Source organism: Trachypithecus francoisi, unplaced genomic scaffold (assembly GCF_009764315.1).
Source record: "Trachypithecus francoisi isolate TF-2019V2 unplaced genomic scaffold, Tfra_2.0 Lachesis_group0, whole genome shotgun sequence".
Classification (NCBI taxonomy): domain Eukaryota; kingdom Metazoa; phylum Chordata; class Mammalia; order Primates; family Cercopithecidae; genus Trachypithecus; species Trachypithecus francoisi.
In genome coordinates this window covers 155,088,842-155,102,449 of record NW_022681453.1, presented here as the reverse complement: position 1 = coordinate 155,102,449, position 13,608 = coordinate 155,088,842, and the positions used below count along the sequence as shown (strand labels likewise).

Here is a 13,608-nt window from a genome sequence, read left to right as displayed (position 1 = left end):
CTAAGACGGTGACCTTTTCATCATCTTTCTGAGCTTCCACATATGGGTGGACAAATGCATGTGCATGTACTCATGCACACACACACACAAACATAGACACACACACACAGACACAAACACACACATAGACACAAAAGCACACACACACATATACACCTGGTTCTATTCTATAGCACAATGTTCTCCAGATTCTAGTCTTCCCAGCCAGTACTACCTTCACCAATTTTTCATATCCAGGCATTATTTGTACTTAGAGTATTTGTTTTTTTTAAATGTTTACTTGATACATTTTGTTCCATTGACTTTTTTCACATGCTTCCTCTTCAGCCTTATCCAAAGCAAAAAAATGTAGTGCAAAAAGGGATTTGATGTGATTAGTTTTCTGATATACATTACAATACAAACACATTAGGTTTGTTCCTCTAAAAACCTAAAATCATCTTTGCCATTGCCACCAGTGGCATCAGTTCCACACGTTGGAAAGCACTGCTGCAGCGTTATTCTCTTGCTACTTCATGCCTCTCTATTAAGTTTATAGCCTCCTGGATGTGATGGCGCACACCTGTAATCCCAGCACTTTGGGAGGCTGATGCAGGAGGATCACTTGGGGCTGGGAGTTCAAGACTAGCTTGGGCAATATAGTGAGATTCCATCTCTACAAAAATGAAAATAAAAACATAAAAATTAGCCAGGAGTGGTGGCATGTGCCTCATTTGAGAAATGACTATTTGTGTCCTTTGCCCACTTTTTAATGAGATTGTTTTATTCTTACTGTTGAATTGTTTGAATTCCTTTTATATTCTGGGTATTAGTTCCCTATTGGATAAATAGTTTGCAAATTTTTCTCCCATTCTATGGGTTGTCTCTTCGGTTTGTTGATTGTTCCCTTTGCTGTGCAGAAGCTTTTTAGTTTAATATAGTCGCATAGGATCCAGCTGTTTTCTGAATGTGTTGTGCCAGATGTTTCATGGCTAGATGGCTGAAGAGCTGCAGATTTCTCAGCTCTGCAGCAATCTAGTTTTTTAATGTTTCCTCATTAAAGAACCTCATGGTGAAAGTGATATGCAGCAATTTTTTATTCCTTCCAGTGTTGCTGGATGAGTGAGATCAAAAGTTAAGCACTTGGATGTCCAAGGCTGGGAAAAATTAGATCTGATGACAATTTGTAAAGAGCAAGTCACATTTGTCACAATTAGAAAGGAAAATAAAGGTGCACACAACTGTTGTTGGGTACTTTGCAGAAGATTCATGAACTCCATTTTATTCCTAAAGGGAAGGAGATGCTGGGCAGTATCACCCGTACTTTGCTGAAGGAGTAAAGACTACTCAACCACAGTTATTTTACCTTTAAAATGTTCTGACTAGCGTCACTTCACAATATCTACATTTATTGCATTTTAAAACAATGTATTCACAGAAATATCACTTCTGTGAAAGCGCAAGTAGAAAGTACATAGATCATAATAGTATTATTTCATCTTATGGATCCCCTCAGACTCTCTCAGGCTCATCTGCCCCTGGATGCTTAAACTCTTTCTCTACCTTGCCATCACTATGGCTATGAGTGACCAAAGTCATTCTGTCCTGCATTGTTCCTTGAACTGAGGCCAACCAGCCTCACATGTGGACTGTCTGGATCCTCCTGTCACTTCCAGAGTCAGATGAAACACCGCATTAAAGTGGAGTCTGTCTTCCCAAGAGGCTGCCTAATGGGCCAGATGATGTAGTTGAAAAGTGTGAGGAAATTAATTCTTCATGGGGTAAACTCAGACAAATGGGAGACAGGAAGGAGTTGACAGACACATTCCTTCTCCTTTCTCCCCTTGATGAATGACTGCAAGGCATGCTTTTCTGTTTGCCTGTTGCTCCACTTCCTTGCCAATACTTGATGTTTCCAGTCTTTATAATTTTAGTCACTTTGGAGGTATGTAGTAATATCACCTTGTGTTGTAATTTGCATTTTCATGGTGACTAATGACATTGAGCATCTGTTCATATAGTTATTGGCCATTTAGATAAATTTGTTTGTTAAGTCGCTGTTGTCAAGTCACTTGACCATTTTTTTCTCTCGGGTTTCTATCCTTTCCTTATTGTTTTGTGGTTCTTGATACATTCTTGAGACTAGCCGTTCATCAGTGTAAGTTGCAAATATCTTCTCCCACTTGCCTTTCTTTCTTTCTTTCTTTCTTTCTTTCTTTCTTCTTTCTTTCTTTCTCTCTCTCTCTCTCTCTCTCTCTCTCTCTTTCTTTCTGTGAGAGAGTCTCCCTCTGTCCCCCAGGGAGGAGTGCAGTGGTGCAATCACAGTTCACTGCAGTCTCAACCTCCCAGATTCAAATGATCCTTCTACCTCCTGAGTAGCTGGGACTACAGGTGTGTGCCACCATGCCTGGCTAATTTTTAAAGTTTTTTTTTTTTTTTTTTAATAGAGATGGAGTCTTACTCAGTTGCCCCACTGGTCTCAAACTCCTGGGCTCAAGTGATCCTCCCGCCTTGGCCTCCCAAAGTGCTGGGATTACAAGTGTGAGCCACAATGTCCAGCTTCACTCTCTTATTAAGTGTCCTCTGATGAAAAGAAATCTTAGTTTTAATATAGTCCAATTTATTAACATTTTCCTTTATTTTAGTGCTCTTTTTGGATGTGTCCTGTTTAAGAAAAATTTTCCTATCCCAGAGTCATGATGATAGTTTCCTATGTTATTTTCTAGAAGCTTTATTTTTATACCTTTCACATTTAGATCTACAATTCATCTGAAATTAATTTTTGTGTGAGCTTAAGTATAGGGTCAGGATAGATTTTTTTCATTTCCCATTTGGATAACACCTACTCAGCACAGTTTATTGAATAGACGCTCCTTTTCCTCACTGAATTGCAGTAGTGTTTTCGTCATAAATCAGGTGATTGTACATATGTATGTCTGATTATGGACTTCCTATTCTATTCCATTGATCTATTTGTCAATTCTTAGGTAAATCAAATAATCCCCTAATTTCTGAAGCATTATAATGAAACTTGAAATCCAGTAATGTAAATCTTTCAGCTTTATTCTTTTTTATTTTGTCCCCTCCTTCCTCTTCAGCTTTATTCTTATTCAAAAGTACCTTGGCAATACTTTTTCTTCTTTTTATTTATATATATATATATTTTTTTTTATTTAATTAATTTATTTTTGGGACGGAGTCTTGCTCTGTGGCCCAGGCTGGAGTGCAGTGGTGCAATCTCTGCTCACTGCAAGCTCCGCCTCCCAAGTAGCTGGGACTACAGGCGCCCACCACCACACCTGGCTAATTTTTTGTATTTTCAGTAGAGACGAGGTTTCACCGTGTTGACCAGGATAGTCTCGATCTGCTGATTTTGTGATCCGCCCACCTTGGCCTCCCAAAATGTTGGGATTACAGGCGTGAGCCATCGCGCCCGGCCTTTTCTCTTTTAAAATCAACTTTGGGATATAATTTACATAAAACAAAATGTGTATTTTAATTATACAGTTTGATAATTTTTTTTTTTTTTTTTTGGACGGAGTCTTGCTCTGTCGCCCAGGCTGGGGGTGGCGTGATCTCAGCTCACTGCAAGCTCCGCCTCCCGGGTTCACGCCATTCTCCTGCCTCAGCCTCCGGAGTAGCTGGGACTACAGGCGCCCGCCACCTCGCCCGGCTAGTTTTTTTGTATTTTTTAGTAGAGACGGGGTTTCACCGTGTTAGCCAGGATGGTCTCGATCTCCTGACCTCGTGATCCGCCCGTCTCGGCCTCCCAAAGTGCTGGGATTACAGGCTTGAGCCACCGCGCCCGGCCCAGTTTGATAAATTTTGACAAATGTACACACACAGGGACATCCCATTCCAAACAGGACATAGACCATTTCTATTGCCCCAAAAAGTAATTCCAATTAATCCCTCCTACCTACTGAATATAGACAACTACTGATTTACATTCTGTCATGATAGATGACTTTTGCCTGTCTTAGAATTTCATATAAATGGAACAATATAAATGTGTAGTCTTTTGTGCCTGGCTTCTTTCATTCAGAATAATGTTTGTGAGGTTCATCCATGCTATTGCATGCATCAGTAGTTAATTTCTTTTTATTGCACAGCAGCATCCCATTCTATAAGCGTCTCAAGATTTGTTTACCCATTTACCTCTTGATGGGCCTTTGGGTTGATGCCAGTTTTAGGTTATTATGGATATTGTTGCGATGAATATTTATGTTCACATACTGAGGAGGCATGTTTCACTTCCGTTGGATAAATACCTAGTCAGGAGCTGCTGGAGGGGCAACAGTATACTATTGTGTTCCTAATTTTGCATTTCCCTAATGACTGATGATGTTTAGCATCCTTTCATGTGCTTACTGACCATTTGAATTTCTTATTTGTTCACCTTTCTGCTTCTTGTTTTTATCAGTTTGTCTTTTCATTAATAAGTTGCAAGAGTTTTAAAAATGTATATTCTATGTACATGTCATTTGTCAGATATATGTATTGCAAATATTTTCCCCTAGTCTGTGAATTGCCTTTAATTTTTTAATGGTGTGTTTCAAACAGCAGACACTTTAAATTTTGATGGTCTAATTTATCAGTTTTTTCCTTCTATTCATTTTCCATAGTCCTTGCTTTTTGTGTCTTAATCTAAAAGTTTTTGCCTATTCTGAGGTCATGAAGATTTTATCTAGAAATTTTATTCTAGAAATTTCATAGTCTTAGATTGTATGTTTAGGGTTATAATTTATTTTTAGTACATTTTTTTTGTATGGTGTAAAGTGAGGATCATGGTTAATTTTTTTCCCATGTAGATATCCACTTGTTCTAGCACCATTTGTTGAAAAGACTATCTTTTCCCCTAAAAATTACCTTAGTACCATTAACAAAAATCCTCTGATTGTATATATATCTGGGTCTATTTCTTGACTCTTTCGTTCTGTTCCACTGATTTTCTATGTCTGTCTCTACACCAATAACAATGTTTGCTTACTATAGCTCTATAATGAATCTTGAAATTGGGTACTGTAAGTACTCCTGTTACGTTCTTTTTCAAATTATTTTTGGCTATACTAGGTACTCTGCAATTTATATAAATTTTAGAATCATCTGGGTGATGTATATGAAAACTTACTGGGATTTTGACTTGTGCTGAGTGTGTAGATCAGTCTGACATGATAGAGAATTGACATCTTAAGGATATTGTTTTTCAATCCACAGACATAATAAATCTCTTAATTTATTTAAGACTTTAAAAATTTGTCTCAGCAGTGTTTTGTGGTTTTCAATGAACAGTTTTGCATATGTTGTGTTAAATTTCTTTCTTTTTTTTTTTTTTTTTTTTGAGACGGAGTCTTGCTCTGCCACCCAGGCTGGAGTGCAGTGGCCGGATCTCAGCTCACTGCAAGCTCCGCCTCCCGGTTTACGCCATTCTCCTGCCTCAGCCTCCGAGTAGCTGGGACTACAGGCGCCCACCTCGTCGCCCGGCTAGTTTTTTGTATTTTTTTTTTAAGTAGAGACAGGGTTTCACCGTATTAGCCAGGATGGTCTCGATCTCCTGACCTCGTGATCCGCCCGTCTCGGCCTCCCAAAGTGCTGGGATTACAGGCTTGAGCCACCGCGCCCGGCCAAATTTATTTCTAAGTATTTAATATTTTCGGTACTATTTGAATGTTAGTTTTCAATTTTGGTATCCAGTTGTTCATTGCTAGTGTATAAAAGTATAGTTGATTTTTGAATACTAACCTTTTAACCTGAAATCTTGCTAAACTTACTTATTACATCTAGAAGTTTTTCTGTTGATTCATTAGGATTTCCTACATATTTGATCATGTCATCTGTGAAGAAGACAGTTTTATTCTTCCCTTCCAATCTGTATGGCTTTTACATGTATTTCTTTTCCTTGCCTTATTGCCCTTTCTAGGACCTCTAGTATAATGCTGAATAAAATTGTTGGGAACATTTTTGCCTTGTTCCCAATCTCAGGGGGAAAACACTCAGTCTATCATTAATTATGATTCTATCTGTAGGTTTTTCTTTTTCTTTTTTTTTTTTTTTTGAGACGGAGTCTCGCTCTGTCGCCCGGGCTGGAGTGCAGTGCCGATTCTCAGCTCACTGCAAGCTCCGCCTCCGGGTTCATGCCATTCTCCTGCCTCAGCCTCCCAGTAGCTGGGACTACAGGCACCCGCCACCTCGCCCGGCTAATTTTTTGTATTTTTTTAGTAGAGACGGGGTTTCACCGTGTTCGCCAGGATGGTCTCGATCTCCTGACCTCGTGATCCGCCCGTCTCGGCCTCCCAAAGTGCTGGGATTACAGGCTTGAGCCACCGCGCCCGGCCTCCTTGGAGTTTTAAAAATCACAAATGGATATTGAATTTTGTTAATTTTTTTCTGAATCTGTTGTGGAAATCATATGGTCTCTTTGTCTATTGATATAGTAAATTCTACTTAATGAGTTTGAAATGGTAAACCATACCTACATTCCTTGGATAAATGCCAATTGGTTGTGAAAAATTATTTTTCCTTTAAATTTAATAGTAGTTGATCTTTCTGTTATTAATTTCAAGTTTAATTTTGTCAGAGAACATACTCTGATTGGTTTTAATTTCTTTGAAGTTATTGAGTCTTGTCTTATACCTGGAATATGGTCTATCTTCATGAATGTTGCAGGTACATTTGAAAATATAGTGTTTTCTGCCCCTGGGTGTAGTTATCTATAAATGTCAAACAGGTCATGTTGATTGATAATGTTTTTCTACTCTTCTAAATTCTTACTGTTTTTCTACTTTTTTATCCATAACTGAGAGAGGAATGTTGAAATCTCCAACTCCATGGATTTCCATGGAAATCTCCATGGATTTGTCTACTTCTTTCAGTTGTATCAGTTTTTGTGACTCATCTTCTTCAAGCTCCGTTATTATGATTTAGGATTATGTCTTCTTAATGAATTAAGTCACATGAAACCTTCCTCTTTAATCTTGGTAACAGTTCTTGTTCTTTTTTTTTTTTTTTTTTGTTGAGACGGAGTCTCGCTCTGTCGCCCAGGCTGGAGTGCAGTGGCCGGATCTCAGCTCACTGCAAGCTCCGCCTCCCGGGTTTACGCCATTCTCTCGCCTCAGCCTCCCGAGTAGCTGGGACTACAGGCGCCCGCCATCTCGCCCGGCTAATTTTTTGTATTTTTTTAGTAGAGACGGGGTTTCACCGTGTTAGCCAGGATGGTCTCGATCTCCTGACCTCGTGATCCGCCCGTCTCGGCCTCCCAAAGTGTTGGGATTACAGGCTTGAGCCACCGCGCCCGGCCCAGTTCTTGTTCTAAAGTCTGCTTTTTCTGATGTTACCATAACTACTTAAAAATGAAAATTTTAAATTAAACTATGAATTATGAGTGCATGAATCATAAGTGTATATCATGACAAATTATCATGAACACACACATCTGGTGAACACTCACATCAATATAAAACATTGCTAGCATTTTCCTGATGATTAAAGAGGCTGAATACAAGTTCGTAATTTATACAGTTTCTGTTTTCCAATTTTTTATTTTGAGACAACTATAGATTTACATGGAGCTGTAAGAAATAATACAAAGAGCTCTTGTAAACTTTTCATCCAATTTTAATCAATAGTAAAATTTTGCATAACTATAGCACAATATACTAATTTGGGAGTTGACATTGATAACTTACCTGTTTTATTTAAATTTCACTAGTTTTTCATGCACTCGTGTGTGTGTGCACACACATTTAGCTCTGTGTAGTTTTTCACGTGTAGAATTGTCTGATCGCTATCGCAGTACAGATACAGGACAGCTCCATCACAAGTACCATTTGTGATACCCAGCCCTCTCCTCCCTGTTGCGCCCAAGAGTGGAAGTAGAAAACCACTTACTCTATCCTTCTCACTACAATTTCGTCATTTCAAAAATGTTATACAAATGGAATTATATAGTATATAACTCTTTCAGATTTTGCCTCTTACCTGGACTTTGTGAACAATTTACACTTAATATAATTGTTGATTTGATTTTAAACCTATCATATTGGTATTTATTTTATTTTTTCCCATCAGTTCTTTGTTCCTTTTCTCCTCTTTTTCTGTCTTTATTTGAATAGTTGTGTAATTTTTAGAATTTCATTTTTATCTTCTGTTGACTTATTAGCTATATTCTGCTTTAGTTTTTGGTGATTACTTTAGACGTTACAATATCCACCTTTAACTTATCACAGTCTTCCCTCAAATTATATTGTACTAACTTACACCAGGACACTTCCATTTCACCTCACGTTCCTCGAGTTATTGTGTCATACTTTACTTCTATGTATGTTATAGTCTTTACAACACACTTTGGCTATTTTTGCTATATAAAGTCATTTATCTTTCAAAGAAATTAAAAGTGAGAAAAATATCTTTTTATGCTTATCCATAATTTACCTTTTCTGGTCTTCAATTCTTTGTGTAGATCCAGGTTTCCATATGGTATCATTTTCCTTTCAACTGAATAATTTGCATTAATATTCTTTATAGTGCACATTGACTTACGAAAAATACTCTTGCCTTTCCCTTTCTTGGAAAAGTTTATTTTGCCTTCATGTAGGATATTTTTACTGTATTTAGAATTATAGTTTGACAGTTTTTATTTCTTTCAGTACTTTAAAGATGTCATTACATTGTTTGTATTGTTACTGACAAGAAAACTGTTCTATTTAAACTGGTATATTTCTTATCTCTTTCTTTCTATTTAATGTGTCTTTCTTTTCCTCTGGGTACTTTTTTTTTGAGATGGAGTTTCAGTCTTGTTGCCCAGGCTGGAGTGCAATGGCACGATCTCGGCGCACTGCAACCTCCGCCTCCCGGGTTCAAGCGATTCTCCTGACTCAGCCTCCCGAGTAGCTGGGATTACAGGCATGCGCTGCCACACCAGGCTGATTTTGTATTTTTAGTAGAGACAAAGTTTCTCCGTGTTGGTGAGGCTGATCTCGAACTTCTGACCTCAGGTAATCCGCCTGCCTCGGCCTCCCAAAGTGCTAGGATTACAGGAGTGAGCCATTGCACCCGGCCTCCTCTGGATACTTTTATTTATTTATTTAATTTTTTTTGAGACGGAGTCTCGCTCTACCTCCAGGCGCAGTGCAGAGGCGCGATCTCGGCTCACTGCAAGCTCCGCCTCCCGGGTTCACACCATTCTCCTGCCTCAGCCTCCCGAGTAGCTGGGACTACAGTGCCGGCCACCACGACTGGCTAATTTTTTTACATTTTTAGTAGAGACGGGGTTTCACCGTGTAAGCCAGGATGGTCTTGATCTCCTGACCTTGTCATTCGCCCGTCTCAGCCTCCCAAAGTGCTGGGATTACAGGCGTGAGCCACCACGACCAGCCGTCTCCTCTGGATAGTTTTAAAGATCTCATCTTTATCACTGGTTTTCAGTAAATTGGCTATATACTTTGATGTGTGTGTGTGTGTGTGTGTGTGTGTGTGTATGTGTGTGTGTATGTATGCATGATTACCCTCTTGAGGTTTACTGAACTTCTTATATATGGAGGTTTATAGCTTTCACTGAACTTCAAAATCACCCCTCCCTCCCATTCCTTTCTTCCTGAGATTCCAATTACATTTATGTTAGATTGCTTGATATTATTGCAAAAGCTACTTATTTATTCAGCTTCTGTGTGCTTTAGTTTTGATTTGAAGTCTTACATTCTTAGTTTTTCTCTTCTGCAGTATTTAATACCATCCAATAAAGTTTTCATTTCATATATTTTTTATCTCTAGAAGTTCCATTAGGTTCTTTTTTTATATCTTTAATTCTGTCCTTATTATGCTTAGGCTGTCTTTAAAATCCTGGGACATACTGAGCATCTTTGTAACAGCTGTTAGTGTTCTTGCCTTCTAGTTTTATTATTTCTGTTAATCTACACCACTTTCTATCAACTATTTTTTGTTTTATTTTTGACAAATAATGATTGTATATATTTATGGGGTACAACGTGATGTTTTAATATGTGTTTACATTGTAGAAGGATTAAATCAAGCTAATTAACAAATTCATCACCTCACATATTTTTGTGGTGAAAACATTAAAAACCTACTCTTTCAGCAATTTTGAAAAATACATTGCATTTTTATTTATTATTGTCATCATTCTGTGCAATTGAGCACTAAAGCTTATTCCTCTTGTCTAACTGAAACTTTGTACCCTTTGATGAACGTCTCTCTTTTCGCCATCCACCCTCCTCCTCCAGCCTCTGGTAATCATTGTTCTACTCTGCTTCTACGAGTTCAACTGTTCTAGATTCTGCATCTAAGTGGAATCTTATGGTATGTGTTCTTCTGGGCCTGGCTTATTTCACTTACCACAATGTCCTCCAGGTTCTTAATGTTGTCACAAATGACAGAATTTCCTTCTTTTTTAAGGCTGAATAATATTCCATCGTGTATATATACCACATTTTCTTTATCCATTTATATGATGATAAATACATAGGTTGGCTCCATATCTTAGCTACTCATAATAATGCTGCAGTGCATATGGGAGTGCAGGTACAAAACTGTTTATCAATATGCAGAGGAATGAAATTGGATACTTATTTCACACCACATAAAAAAATTAACTTGGCTGGGCATGGTGTCTCATGCCTATAATCCCAGCACTTTGGGAGGCTGAGGTGAGTGGATTGCTTGAGCTCAGGAGTTCAAGATCAGCCTGGGCAGCAGAGTGAAACCTTGTCTCTACAAAAAATATGAAAATTAGCTGGGCATGGTGACTTGCATCTGTAATCCCAGCTACTTGGGAGGCTGAGGTGGCAGGATTGCTTGACCCCAGGAGGCAGAGGTTGCAGTGAGCTGAGATTGTTTCACTGCACTCCAGCCTGGGTGACAGAGTGAGACTCCATCTCAAAACAAAACAAAACAAAGCAAAACAAAACAAAACTAAACAACAACAAAACGATTGGGAAGTAAATTTGGCAAAGAAAATATGATTAGATTTTTTAATAAAAGAAAAAAAATCAACTCAAAATAGATTAAAGACTTAAATATAAGACCCCAGACTGTAAAATGGCTAGAAGAAAACAGAGGGGGAAAGCTACATGACATTGGCATAGGCAAAGATTTCTTGGATATGACCCCCAAAGCACAGGCAAAAAAAGCAAAAATAAACAAATGGGATTGAATCAAACTAAAAAGCTTCTGCGTAGCAAAGGAAACGAGAAAGAGGGGACAACCCACAGATTAGGAGAAAATATTTACAAACCGTACATCTGATAAAGGGCTAATATAAAAAAAAAAAAGAACTTCATCAGCTATTTTTACTCCTGTTTATGGGACACATTTTCCTGCACATTCATATATTTAATAATCTTTAATTTGATGCTAGTCATTGTGAAGGTTGTATTTTTGAGTGTCTTGATTTTATTGCCTTCTTTAAAAGCATTTGCTTACTCAATTTTGAAAGTGTTTTTCTGGACACACAAGTCATTTATTAGATATTTACCTTGTGAATATATGTTTCTTCCATCTGTGGCTTGTCTTTTCATTTTAACAGTGTCTTTGGAGAACAGAAGTTCTTCATTTGGATGAAGCCCATCATCACATTATTTCTTTTTTTTTTTTTTTTGAGGCGGAGTCTTGCTCTGTCGCCCGGACTGGAGTGCAGTGGCCGGATCTCAGCTCACTGCAAGCTCCGCCTCCCGGGTTCACGCCATTCTCCTGCCTCAGCCTCCCGAGTAGCTGGGACTACAGGCGCCCGCCGCCTCGCCCGGCTAGTTTTTGTATTTTTAGTAGAGACGGGGTTTCACCGTGTTCGCCAGGATGGTCTCGATCTCCTGACCTCGTGATCCGCCCGTCTCAGCCTCCCAAAGTGCTGGGATTACAGGCTTGAGCCACCGCGCCCGGCCCACATTATTTCTTTAAGGATTGTGCTTTTGGTGTCATATTTAAGAAATCTGAGGCTGGGTGCAGTGGCTCATGCCTGTAATCCCACCATTTTGGGAGGCAAGATCACTTGAGCCCAGGAGTTCAAGACAAGCCTAGGCAATAGAGCAAGACCCACTCTCCACAAAAAATTTAAAAATTATCTGGGTGGTTTGTGCCTGTAGTACCTGCCACTTGGCAGTCTGAGGTGAGAGGACTGCTTAAGCCTAGGAGTTCAAAGCTGTAGTCAGCTATGATTGTGCCATTACACTCCAACCCAGGTGATGGAGAGAGACCTTCTAAAGAAAACCCCCAAAACAAAAAAGAAATAAAAATAAATCTGAGGCCAGGTGCAGTAGCTCATTCCTGTAATTCTAGCACTTTTGGAGGCTGAGTCAGGAGGACTGCTTGAGGCAAGGAGTTTGAAACCAGCCTAGGCAACATAGTGAGACTCCATCTCTAAAAAAAATAAAAAAAAATAAAAATAATTTAGCTGTGTGTGGCAGTGCGCACCTGTAGTCTCAGTTACTTGGGAGGCTGAGGCAAAGGATCTCTTGAGTCCAGGAGTTCAAGTCCACTTGATCGTGCCACTGCACTCCATCCAGGGTGACAGAATTTCTGAGACCCTGTCTCCGATAAATAAACAAATAAATAAATAAAGAAAAATAAAATATCACAATCATATGATGGATACCGGAATATTTAGAATAAATGAACTACACATATTTATAAGTCATCTCAAAAATAAAGTTGAGAAAAAAAGTAAACTGGAGAATATGAGGTAGTTACGTAAATTTAATTGTCCAGAAAACAACATAAACATTGCTTATCTATATCTATACATATATATGTATATGTAGCATTCATATATTGACTAGGATGATATCCACCAGCTTTGTGTCATGATGTGAATCCTCTGGGAATGGGGGAGAAGAGTGGGCACAAAGGATATGACAACATTATCTGTAATATTTTCTTTCCTTTATAGTTAAAAAGACATTAAGGAAATACTACCAAGAAATAACGACTGCCAATTCAGGGTGATGGACTCAAGAGCATGAAAAAAACTCTCAAAAATAAATTAGACCAAATGTCCATGCAGTGAAGCTGAGTGGGTACCCCTGAGAGGAAATCAAGGTGAAGCCCACACTGCCCTGAAATTCAGGAATACCCATTGGTTAAAGTACATAGAATATGTCATTGTACAAGCTGCTGCTGGAATGAAAGTGTCACAACTTCCTCCCTACTTTCCCTCATTAAATATTGCTTTCACTAATTTTTAAATTCTTGTTTTTTCGTTTTCTTTCTTTTCTTTGAGATGGAGTCTTACTCTGTTGCCCAGGCTGGAGTGCAGTGGCATGATCTCGGCTCACTGCAACCTCTGGCTCCCAGGTTAAAGTGATCCTCCTGCCTCATCCCCGCTAGTAGCTGGGATTACAGGCACACGCCACCATGCCCGGCTAATTTTTGTATTTTTAGTAGAGACGGGGTTTCGCCGTGCTGGCCAGGGCTAGTCTCGAACTCCTGACCTCAGGTGATCCATCCCCCACCTCGGCCTCCCAAAGTGCTGGGATTACAGGCGTGAGCCACCACGCAGGACCCTTACATTCTTATTTGTAGAAACACTTCCAAAAGGTCCAGAACATTCATTACATTTGAATGTTGTTTGTTTGCTATGTAATCTAATATGCATTTATCTTGACTGTCCAGCACCAGGAAAAG

General features: G+C 38.9%; 1 long non-coding RNA gene across 1 annotated transcript in view; it reads left to right on the top strand.

Annotated features, from left to right (window-relative positions):
* LOC117077593 overlaps window positions 1–12,957 on the top strand; it is a 32,354-nt gene extending 19,397 nt beyond the window's left edge. The window contains exon 2 of the long non-coding RNA XR_004434808.1: window positions 12,875–12,957. This is a non-coding gene — a long non-coding RNA (uncharacterized LOC117077593). The remainder of the gene's footprint in view (window positions 1–12,874) is intronic.
* Window positions 12,958–13,608: the final 651 nt, after the last annotated feature.